The sequence below is a fragment of the Pelophylax lessonae genome (assembly GCF_965119305.1).
Source record: "Pelophylax lessonae genome assembly, chromosome: 4".
Lineage (NCBI taxonomy): Eukaryota > Metazoa > Chordata > Amphibia > Anura > Ranidae > Pelophylax > Pelophylax lessonae.
In genome coordinates this window covers 169,762,119-169,774,932 of record NC_138771.1, presented here as the reverse complement: position 1 = coordinate 169,774,932, position 12,814 = coordinate 169,762,119, and positions in this window count along the sequence as shown.

Below are 12,814 nucleotides of genomic sequence, written 5' to 3'. Positions count from 1 at the left end.
GATGACATCACTTCCGGTGGACGCACTTCCGCCGGCCAGAGGCTTCCGGGACCCCTGCAATCAGTTTCAAGGCCTGTGAGTATATAAAGCGTGAGGATGGCGGCGGACACTGCCTTTGAGAATGTCCTAGGGAGGACGAAACGTCATTCGCGTCCGCTTGTCTTCACGCTTACCTGTGGTGTACCATTTATGCGCATTGATTTGTCATCTAAATGTGAGTTGCCATTTGCATCTTTTTAATATGAATAAAACTGAGTAGTTTACTATGCCATTGGAGTCTTCCTCTTGATTTTGAGGTATTTTCACCTACTGCACGGGTTGAGTTACTGGAACTGTGCCCTCCTTGGAGAGACCATCCTGGGATTGGTATCCGCACTATAGAGGACCCTCTTCCTGGATTTATTTACCACTCGCTTATGTGACCCACCCTAACAGGGGGTCCAGGGTTTCCGGTAAGCTGACATCTAATCTGTTGCACGGGGTGATGATGTTTTCCTTGTACTGACTCCATCTTTGGTGGCTGGACTCTCATATCTGTTTTATTGAGGATTATCATCCGTTTAATATTTGGACTCTTACCTTTCAGTGATTCGTCCTATATTAATGATTGGCGCTGTACTTTTATTTATCTTATAACTTCATAGACAACATGTTCATTTGCTACCTAATATATCCCACCAAGTTTCAGATGCCATTGTAACAAGATATTCCCTTTACCTCTTAGTGGTCATAATGTTATGCCTGATCGGTGTATAATATAGACAACTTTCTCAACAAAGGGGAATTTAACAAAGCTGATGCTGTAAAAGTGCTTTCCTTGCATTTTTCGATGTAATAGTGGTGCAGCATGCACCAAATTGAAACACAAGTACAAGACTACAAGGTACATGAATTAGGTGCATGCTATGCTACTTTTTGGAATACATGTGAGACACTTTTTCAAAATCAGTCTTTATTAGGGATGAGCTTCGAGTTCGAGTCAAAGGTAAGTTCGACTTCGAACATTGCTAATTCGATCGTTCGTCGAATGACAAACAAATGTGCTTCTTTGAGGAAAATTCAAGTTTCCCATAATGCACTGCACGTGCGCCGTGCGTGCAGCGAGTTATGTGATTGGCCAAAGCATGCCCCCTGACCACATGCTTTGGCAAATGAAATGATCTTTGCCATGATTGGACTAAAGGCAGGCTGCCTTTAGCCAATCATGGCTCAGGGGCCAAGTACATGCCCCACACTACATAAAGGCTGCTCGCACAGCTGCAGCGTGTAGTGTAATTGTGCGGGGGATGAGACAGGGTCAGGCATGCGAATCAGGCATGGAGAGAGTAGTTTTTTTTTTGAGTCAGACAGTGCAGAGAGACATATCTAGCAGTGTAGGGAGGGCCAGGTTCCTGTGTGAGGTAGGGAGAGATTGATTTCTTTACATCATATTTGACAGTATAGCGTCAGTGAGTGAGTAGCAGTGTAGGGAGGGCGAAGGTTCCTGTGTGAGGTAGGGAGAGCTTTCTTTCTTTACATCAGATACCAGTCACACTATTGTTCATCAGTCAGATTCTGCAACATTCTATAATATTCACAGACCTATAGGAGTAGAGATCACTTCAGATATCAGCCACAGTAATCATTGCTCAGTTGTGGATCTTTCTATAGGGATCACAAACCTGTAGGAATAGAGATCACTTCAGATATCAGCCACAATAACCATTGCTCAGTTGTGAAACTTTCTATAGTAATCACAGACCTGTAGGAATAGAGATCACTTCAGATATCAGCCACAGTAACGTTTGCTCAGTTGTGGATCTTTTTATAGTGATCACAGACCTGTATGAATAGAGATCACTTCAGATATCAGCCACAGTAACCTTTGCTCGGTTGTGGATCTTTCTATAGGGATCACAGACCTGTAGGAATAGAGATCACTTCAGATATCAGCCACAGTAACCATTGCTCAGTTGTGGATCTTTCTATGGTGATCACTGACCTGTAGGAATAGAGATCCCTTCAGATATCAGCCACAGTAACCATTGCTCACTTGGGGATCTTTCTGTAGTGATCACAGACCTGTAGTAATAGAGATCACTTCAGATATCAGCCACAGTAACCATTGCTCACTTGGGGATCTTTCTGTAGTTATCACAGACCTGTAGGAATAGAGATCACTTCAGATATCAGCCACAGTAACCTTTGCTCAGTTGTGAATCTTTCTATAGGGATCACAGACCTGTAGGAATAGAGATCACTTCAGATATCAGCCACAGTAACCTTTGCTCAGTTGTGGATCTTTCTACAGTGATCGCAGACCTGTAGGAATAGAGATCACTTCAGATATCAGCCACAGTAAGTATTGCACCCAGCAAGAGTAACTCCGAGACCTTGGTTACGGTGTTCAGGCACCACCTTGGTGCATGGAATTCTTACCAGCAGGTCCCGTTCCTACACCCAGCAAGAGTAACTGGGAGGTATGGGTTAAGGTGTTCAGGCAACATCTTCCGCAAAGGCCCAATTTTTTCACTTGTATAGCACATGCAATTTCAAATTTGCATGGAATTCTTACCAATATGTCCCGTTCCTGCACCCAGCAAGAGTAACTGCGAGGCCTTGGTTACTGTGTTCAGGCACCACCTTCTGCAAAGGCCCAATTTTTGGCACTTGTATAGCATATGTGATTTCAAATTTGCATGGAATTCTTACCAGCAGGTCCCGTTCCTGCACCCAGCAAGAGTAACTGCGAGGCCTTGGTTACGGTGTTCAGGCAACACCTTCCACAAAGGCCCAATTTTTGGCACTTGTATAGCCCATGCATTTTCAAATTTGCATGGAATTCTTACCAGCAGGTCCCGTTCCTACACCCAGCAAGAGTAACTGGGAGGTATGGGTTACGGTGTTTAGGCAACACCTTCCGCAAAGGCCCAATTTTTTCACTTGTATAGCACATGCAATTTAAAATTTGCATGGAATTCTTACCAATAGGTCCCGTTCCTGCACCCAGCAAGAGTAACTGGGAGGTATGGGTTACGGTGTTCAGGCAACACCTTCCGCAAAGGCCCAATTTTTGGCACTTGTATAGCATATGCGATTTCAGATTTTCATGGAATTCTTACCAGCAGGTCCTGTTCCGGCACCCAGCAAGAGTAACTGCGAGGCCTTGGTTACGGTGTTCAGGCAACATCTTCCACAAAGGCCCAATTTTTGGCACTTGTATAGCACATGCAATTTCAAATTTGCATGGAATTCTTACCAGTAGGTCCCGTTCCTACACCCAGCAAGAGTAACTGGGAAGTATGGGTTACAGTGTTCAGGCAACACCTTCCACAAAGGCCCAATTTTTGACACTTGTATAGCACATGGGATTTCAAATTTGCATGGAATTCTTACCAGCAGGTCCCGTTCCGGCACCCAGCAAGAGTAACTGTGAGGCCTTGGTTACGGTGTTCAGGCACCAACTTCAGCAAAGGCCCAGTTTTTGGCACTTGTATAGCACATGCAATTTCAAATTTGCATGGAATTCTTACCAGCAGGTCCCATTCCTGCACCCAGCAAGAGTAACTGTGAGGGGTTGGTTACGGTATTCAGGCACCAGCAACACCAAAAGGCCCAATTTTTGGCACCTGTATGACAAGTACATGTGATTTAAAATTTGCATGGATTTTTTAGCAGCAGGGCCTGTTCCTGCACCCACCAAGAGTAACTGCGAGGTGTTTAGGCACCATGAACAAGCAAGGCCCATTTTTTCTGCACCCGTATGACAAGTACATGCGATTTGAAACTTGTAGTATATTTGTAGATGACATGTTTTGCTTTAGAAATGTTAGTTGCAGCAGGCTACATACATCTTAGAGATGCACTAATTTACAGGCACATTCAGGGGGCCCCCCAGGCACGATATTTGAAGGAATTTTTCATTCTTATAGTTTCACTTTAAGCCTCATTGAAATCAGTAAATCAGTGCTCCTTTAAAAACTATCGTTTTTAAAAACTTTTTTTTTTCAATGCTTCATGTTCCCCCGGTCAGGACCCGGATCCCCATACACTTTTTTGGGGCAATAACTTGCATTTAAGCCTTCAAAATGAGGCCGTTTGATTTTCGAGGTTTGAGTCCCATAGACTTCAAAGGGGTTCGTTTGTACGAACAAACTTTTCCTCTGTTTGCGGCGTTCTGGGGCGAACCGATCTGGGGGGTGTTCGACTCATCACTAGTCTTTATGAATTTCAGGGTATATTTTTTAAGATGTAAACAGCATGGACAGAAATCAAAGGAATTTTAGTGAATTTTAGTAATTATATTATTGGAAACATACTGAAGTCACTTCAAAGCCGTGTGTGTGGCTACAGATGTTTAAGCGTATGTCCAGTCCCCCTTCTTCCTGAAGCACACTTTACAGGGCTGGCATCAGGGGATCCCTGTGATCCATTTGCTGCATGGCAAGCAGCTACAGCATGGCAAGCTCCCTACAGAGTAAGGCCCCTTTCACACATACGGTCCGTTCAGTTCCTCAGCTCAGTCACGTCAAAATGTATCACTTTTACATCTTTTTTTATCCGTTTTTCATACGTTTTCATACGTTTTTCGTACTTTTTCGTCCATTTTCATCCATTTTTCATCCGTTTTTTATGCGTTTTTTTATCCGTTTTTTCATACGTTTTCATACGTTTTTCATTCGTTTTTCGTCCGTTTTCATCTGTTTTTCGTCCGTTTTTCATGCGTTTTCCATCTGTTTTTTACATCCACTACCAATGCAAAAACGGATGAAAAATGGACCATTTGTCCGTTTTCATCCGTTTTTCGTCCGATCCCTTTTTTTGACGGATGAAAAATAGGGCATTCATCCGTTCCAAAAAACGGACATTGACGGAAGTGGATGAAAACGGATGTTAACGGATGATCATCAGCATTGATGTCCATTTTTCATCCGTCAACAGATGGATGAAAAACGGACAAATGGGCTGTATGTGTGAAAGGGGCCTAAGGAAGAATGTGATATAGAGGTAAAGAGCAGAAATTTGCAAGAGTGAGAAAGCCTATGGAAAAAAAGTTGTTGGCCTGTTGATCCTCTGATAGAAGTTCTGAGGCAGTTAGTAAAAGTGAAAGAAATATGTTCTGACTGTATTTGGGGTGCATTGTATGGTGCCTGTCAGATAAAAAGTGTACAGGTAAGTTCTGACTTTTCTTTAAACCAAAACAAAAAAGTCCTGCGCTAGGAGACCGAGACCAACGCTAATCTTGTTTGGAAGGTATAGCATTGAAAAACTTGCAAGAAAATAATTCAGTAGTGATTAAAAAAGCAGACAAAGGAGGTAGCCTTGTGATACAAAATAAAAAAGAATATGAAAAGGAAGCCAATCGTCTAACACCAATACCTATGGTACCTTTAATAGTGACTCTCTACCTAAATACCAATTAGAATTACAATTGTTGGTCAATAAGGCTTTCAAAGAAGGGGTACAGTGTAAAAGGGAGAAACCCCATACTCATAAATCCATCATGTGCCCCCAGGAAGATCTATTGTAGCTAGTACGGATAGTTTTACTGCAGGATTATCTAATTATATTGACTTCTTCCTGCAGCCTATAGTTTCCACTTTACCTTCCTACATTAAGGATTCAGGTTATGTGATCAAAATCTTTGCTAATTACAGCTGGGAGACACATTATATGTGGGCCTCCCTCGATGTGTGTTCCCTCTATACATCTATTCCACATCTTGTGGGTCTTGAGGCTTTACAACATTTCCTCTTTAAAGATCCCAACATGAACTACAGAGAGGCCCAATTTCTAATTGATGCCACCAGCTTTTGTTTGGAGCACAATTATTTTGTGTTTCAAAACCAATTCTATCTCCAAAAGTATGGGACAGCAATGGGCACAAATTTTGCTCCCTCTTATGCCATTATTGTTATGGGATATTGGGAGGAGCAATTTATCTTGAACCACAACTCCTTTGCCAGACAGATAGTGTTTTTTGGGTGATACATCTATGATGTCTTGGTTATTTGGAGTGGTGGCCAAGAGACTTTTGAGGTGTTTGCATCCTACTGTAATAACAATAGTCTAGGGTTACAATTTACACATGTGTTAGATCCCAATAGCTTGGTGTTTCTAGATCTGGAATTATACCATGAATTATACCATGGGTCTATTTACACTAAGAGCTACTGCAAGCCTACCAGTGGAAATTCGTACTTGCAATACGCCAGCTGTCACCATCCTTTCTGGGTAAAAATCATCTCTAGTGGTCAATTTCAACGACTACATAGGAACTATACTTAACAAGACGAATATGAAAAAAAGTCTGGTCTTAAAAAACAAGTTCTTACAAAAAAGGTACCCATCCAAACGAACTCAGACAGGCCTATGAAAATATATTGCATGGCCTATCATCCTCCAATAAGAATGATAGACACAGCATCAACACTGTTAGGTATGTGACCGAATTTAATGACGAATGTAGATCCATCATTAAGGTTTTTAGAAAGCACTGGCATATATTGCAAATGGATCCAAAATTAGGGACCATTCTCTCTTCAGGTCCTCAGGTGACTTTCAGAAGAACTTGTACTGTCAAAAACAATATTGCACACAGTAGATTTGAAAGTTCCCAGGCAGAGAGAAGTATGGACATTCATTCCTATTTCGATAACAGAACTGGAATTTTATAATGTAAAAAAGGAGGGTGTTTAACATGCCAGTTTATTCAACAAGGCCAGTCCTCATTTTCAGACAGAGCAGGCAACACTTATGACATTAAACAGTTCATAACCTGCTCTTCCGAATATTTCATCTACTTACTCAAATGTCCTTGCAAGTAGGAATGATCGAACGGTTCGGGTCGACCATCAGTTCGACCCGAACATTGACTGTTCGAAATTCGGCCGAATTCCGAACTTTTTTCTGAAAAAGTTCGGAATTCGGCAACCAGAACCGACCAAAATGCAATGGGACAGGAAATGGGCTTTAAAAGCCCGTGATTGGACCAGAACCATCAGAAAAAGCCAATTGAGGGGGCAGGAGAATTCTAGGAATGTGATTGGAGTGACTAGGGGGTCCAGAGGCCAATCATTAGTGAATACGCCCCCCAGTATATAAGATAGCTCCGCCAAATCTCTAGCATTGTAATACAGGGACGTGGAAGAGAGTGGAAGCAGTTCTGTTACTTCTGCTTCAAAGTGTCATTTAGCAATTATTAGTGTGTGAGGAAAGGGATATCTAGTGTAGTTAGGGTACTATTTTCCACTATAGTTAGATTTAATAATCTAGTTTCTGTAGGGAAAGTGTTAAGTGCCAGGGGACCATAGTGTAGTGTAGGGTTAACTGACTCTGACTGCTATGGCAGGGTGACAAAACCCTTCCATGTCAGGATGACCACTATAGAGAAAATATCGTTTCTCTTAGAACACTTACAGAACAGGATGGTGGCTTCACCCCTGTCACCCTGCTTTTTGTTGCAGGCGTTTATAGGGCTTTTTTGAGGACATGTTTGGAGTCAGGCATGACATCTGAACTTCTGTGTAGGGGTATATATACACACACACATGTATGTATATATACACATACACATATATAGGTGTGAAAGTAGCAGAACACTTTGCTTGCGCTAATGAAATAATTACCAGGCATATGGCTTCTCTGCTATAACACCTATATATGTGTATGTGTATAAAAACATATAAGTGTGTGTGTGTGTATATATACCCCTATACAGAATTTCAGATGTTTTGCCTGCCTCCAAAGACCCCCAAATATGCCCCAAAAAAACGCCTGCTGCAAAAACACACCTGGGCGTTTTTGTAGCTGGCGTTTTTTTGGGCATTTTTTGGGCGTCTTTGGAGGCAGGCATAACATCAGAACTTCTGTGTAGGGGTATATATATATACACACACACATGTATGTATATATACACATACACATATATAGGTGTGAAAGTAGCAGAAACCTATGCTTGCGCTAATGAAATAATTAACAGGCATATGGCTTCTCTGCTATAATACCTATATATGTGTATGTGTATAAATACATATAAGTGTGTGTGTATATATACCCCTAAACAGAAGTTCAGATGTTATGCCTGCCTCCAAAGACCTCCAAAAAATGCCCAAAAAATGCCTGCAACAACACACCTGGGCATTTTTTTTGGCGCAGGCGTTTTTTTGGGGCATTTTTTGGGCGTCTCTGGAACTCCACCTTGCACATGCTGGGCAGACTGTACGAGCAGCGGCAGGCCATACTGGAGTTTCAGCTCCAGCACGCACGCAGGAGTCGCTCTGCAGAACAGAACCACTTCACCACCAGTAACTGGGCCTCCATGCGAGACCTGTGTGCCTTGTTGCACTGTAACATATGCAGACTAGGCCGCAATGTAATATTCTTTCCCTAAATGGTTGTTTATTGAATAGCGGAATAGAACAACAGTATCCAAAGGGTGTATCTCACAGTAAAATATGCAGACTGGCCGCAATGTAATATTTTTTTCCCTAAATGGGTGTTTATTGAATAGCGGAATAGAACAACAGTACCCAAAGGGTGTATCTCACAGTAAAATATGCAGACTAGGCCGCAATGTAATATTTTTTCCCTAAATGGGTGTTTACTGAATAGCGGAATAGAACAACAGTATAGAAAGGGTGTATCTCACAATAAAATATGCAAACTGGGCCGCAATTTATTTTTTTTCCCCTGAATTGGTTTGTATTGCAAAGTGGAATACAACAGTATGCAATGGTAGTATCTCACTGTAACATATGCAGACAGGGCCGCAATCAACTTTTTTTGCCCCTAAATGAGTTTTTTTATTGCAAAGCGCAATACAACAGTATGCAATGGGTGTATGTCACCGTAACATATGCGGACAGGGCCGCAAACAACTTTTTTTTGCCCCTAAATGTTTTTTTTTATTGCATTGCTTAATACAACAGTATGCAATGGGTGCATGTCACTGTAACATATGAGGACAGGGTCGCAATCAACTTTTTTTGCCCCTAAATGTTTTTTTTTTACTGCAAAGCGCAATACAACAGTATGCAATGGGTGTATGTCACTGTAACATATGCGGACAGGGCCGCAAACAACTTTTTTGCCCCTAAATGGGTTTTTTTATTGCAATGCACAATACAACAGTATGCAATGGGTGTATCTCACTGTAACGTATGAATGAAAATCTGATAAATAATTGTCCCCTAATTGGTGCTTGTTGACTAGCAGATTTTAAATGCAGTGTCTGTCTAAACGCTCACAGTCAAATATGAAGGAAAAATAATTATTTTACCCTTACATTGGTACTTTTTGAAGAGCAGGTTAGAAAAGCAGTGTCTGTCTTAAGATTGTATGTCAAAGTTAAATATGAAGGAAATTTTTTTTTCTTTTTTAAATGCAGATTAAGCAGACACATATGTACTGAGCTTGCATTAAATGTGCAGCACTGCACGCCTAACAGACTGATAAAAGTTTTTTTTTTCTCCTTTCTCCTCCTCACTGGGCTCAGGTCAGGGCATAAAGATCGTGCACTGCACCCCCACACAATACAATCAATGTAGATCGCTGTCTATGCTTTCCCTCAAAACAATCTCCAGCCAGACCCTACAGTAATCTCCTGTCTCTCCCTCCGGGCAAAAAGATTGTGCACTGCACCCCCACACAATCAAATCAGATAGATTGCTGTATGATTAAAACAGATTGTTCCTATGCTTTCCCTAAAAGCAATCTCCAGCCTGACCCTACAGTAATCTCCTATCTCTCCCTCAGCAGCAGCAGTCAGGAACCTCCCCCTAGTATAGTTATAGCAGAGTGACGCGCGGCACTGTGTGACTACAGCTTATATAGAGTCTGGGTCACATGCTGCACTGGCCAATCACAGCCATGCCATTAGTAGGCATGGCTGTGATGGCTTCTAGGGCACACTAGTTAAACGCTTGCTGATTGGCTGCCTTGCACCTGTTGAAAGCGCACCATTAAAACCGCGCCAAAACATCAAATAACGCTACCGAACAACGGACAGTACCCAAACATACAGTGAAATGTTCTGGTTCGGGTCCGGGTACCGAATACCCAAAAGTCCGGTACGAACCCGAACAATACAGTCTGGGTTCGCTCAACCCTACTCTCAACGCTTTTTGACATATCACTGCTACCCAACCGTACAATGGCTCTCCTGAACCACAAACATCCTACTCTAACCCACCGCCAATTTAAACTGCTACTCCACATTACCATTGCAACCAAACAAACCATCGCAAAAGCCTGGAAATCCCCTACCCTATGCACGTTAGCTACTAAACATAGAATCACCCAAGCCCTGATTCATGACAAGATAGAGGCAGTTCTACTTGACAGAATCTCAAAGTTTGAAAAACTCTGAAACCCTTGGGTAACTCACTTTTTACCTCCTAACTTTAACGAATCCCTATTACATCCATTAACACATTAGTGATATACCGCAACCCTTACCCAAATCTACTAGCAAATCAACCCACCTCTAGAGGGTCCCCTTCCCCCCCCCCTATCCATCTTCCCTATCCCTCTACCTTCCTCCGCCCCATGCATCCTACTCTCCCCCCCTCTTTCCCTCTATCTACCCTTCCCCTACACCCTTCTCCTGCACCTTATCTTTACCCCCTAATCTCCCTAACCCCCTCACATCCAAATAATTCTGGTCCTACCACCGTGCCAGTCCTACCCCTACCACTCCACTATTACCCCCTATCTCAGCAATCTCTCAGGTCTCTCATGCCCTCTGGCATCCCCTCCATTCAGAATGTCAGACGACCACTCTCAACATCAATGGCTTTATAAATTGCTAATGTATACACAACACACCCCTCCCCATCCCCTCCCCCCGATCCCACATCAGTAGCTCTACCATTCAATCTATTCCTACCTCCCTCCCCCCCCCCCCTTACCCTCCCAACCTTTTCTTGGTACTCTCCTTTACTGACCCCATATTTTTGGTCTTTCCACTATTGATTATAACTTTACTGTTAGACCCATACTCTCCTAACACGACTGTTCCTCTTATAGCTTACTGCTGGTTGCGTTGCCTTCACCCCACACCACAGTAGGTTCCCATTAGTAGTGACGTGGAGTGTTTGGCAATGCTCCAACCTCCATTCCTCACTTCTCAATCATTTGCTCTAATCCTATATTTGTGTTGCAATTGTTCTGGTCTACACACCTTTACAGACATTGCCTGCTTTTTTAAACCATATGTGCAAGACTACCTGTTCCAATATTATACAGCATGGTTCTGTTAGTTTTTATTTCCTATTGTTCTGTCGATACTTATGAACCTCTTTGTTTCTTTTATGAATGCATGTGCGTTCTGCGCTATTGTTGTTATGTATGCTCTGTAATCCTTTCAATAAAAATATTAAAAAAGCAAAAACAATGGGCAAAGTGGCTTAACGACCTGTTATCCACTATACAAAAGCTAACAGACATTAACAAAAAATCCACATCACAAGCTACTGGTGGAAAATTTTTTTATGCTAGACAAGGTCGTCCTTAATTTTTCAACACGACAAACATATATGGTCATTAAAAGCTCATTTATATCGCTATGTGAACAAAAGAGGGAAATTACTGGCGAACCAATTAAAAGAAGAAAAAATTTGGCAAAAAATGTTGTATATCCCTCAGATACTCTACAACCTTCTCCCGCTTAACAAATACCTGAACTCCTGTAATTCTTGCCCTGCAACCTTCATTGTGATTACTGAGTCCTACCATTGATATCCATAGGTTCTATTGCCTTGACTTTCATTAATTACCACTACCGTACTTGCTTGGTACCTGAAACTACTCTGATAATATTGCACATTTAATTATCACGCTGTACTTAAACGATTTCTCTCACTTTTATACTAGGCTAACCATATCCAACCTTCATGCTCTTATACTTCCACACGCATGGCTACTTTGCATAGAAAGCAATGTTATTCTATTATTTCCATAATTGTGTACTCCTTCATACGGCACAGTTTGCATATGAGACGATCTTTTGTACCTGTATACAGTATTTGCTGCAATGCCTGTTATTACTGTAATACTGTTTTCAATGTATTTATTGTCTTGTTGACAATCCTTGTCCTATTGTTCCTGTACTATTTTTTTACTTAATAAACTTTGATTGTAAAAAAAAAAAAAAAAAATGTTGTATATCCATATACCCCAAAACAGGAAAAAGGGTCTCTAACCCCAAAGAAATAGCAGATTACAAACCCCTTTACAATTTAAAAGACAATCCTGATACACCAACTGGAAGCAATATTTTCTGACTTTTCGGTATCTTTGCCTGCATTTTTACAGTCAGAACTTTAACAATAGAATTTACCCTTCGCAGATCCAGAAGTGGAAAAACTGATCAAAAGCTTACCCCATAATAAATTACCAGGCCCCAATGGGTACTCTTCAGATTATTATCAACTTTTTAGTTCTATTTTATCACCTTACCTAACACAGGTATGTATTGCCGCTATGTCCAGCGGCTCATGAGCTGCTACTCCTTTTACTTTCACTTTACTTTGTAGTACTGCTTACTACAAAGTCAGTGCCTCTAAGTCTTGTGTGCTGGACATAGCTATTGATACTGGATTAAGAAGAGCCTTACAAAGTAGATTTCCATATCTCTGGACCAATAGACCATTGCAATATTAAGGAGTCTAATCATCATCTTCATATGTAGACCTATAGGATGCAAACTATATTCCTCTCCTATCTAATATACTAACACTGGGAGGAGGGATAAAGTGGGGTTCACCACTCTAGAGACAAACAGCATAATTTAACACACATGAATCAGATTAAGGCTGGGGCTTCTATTAACAGA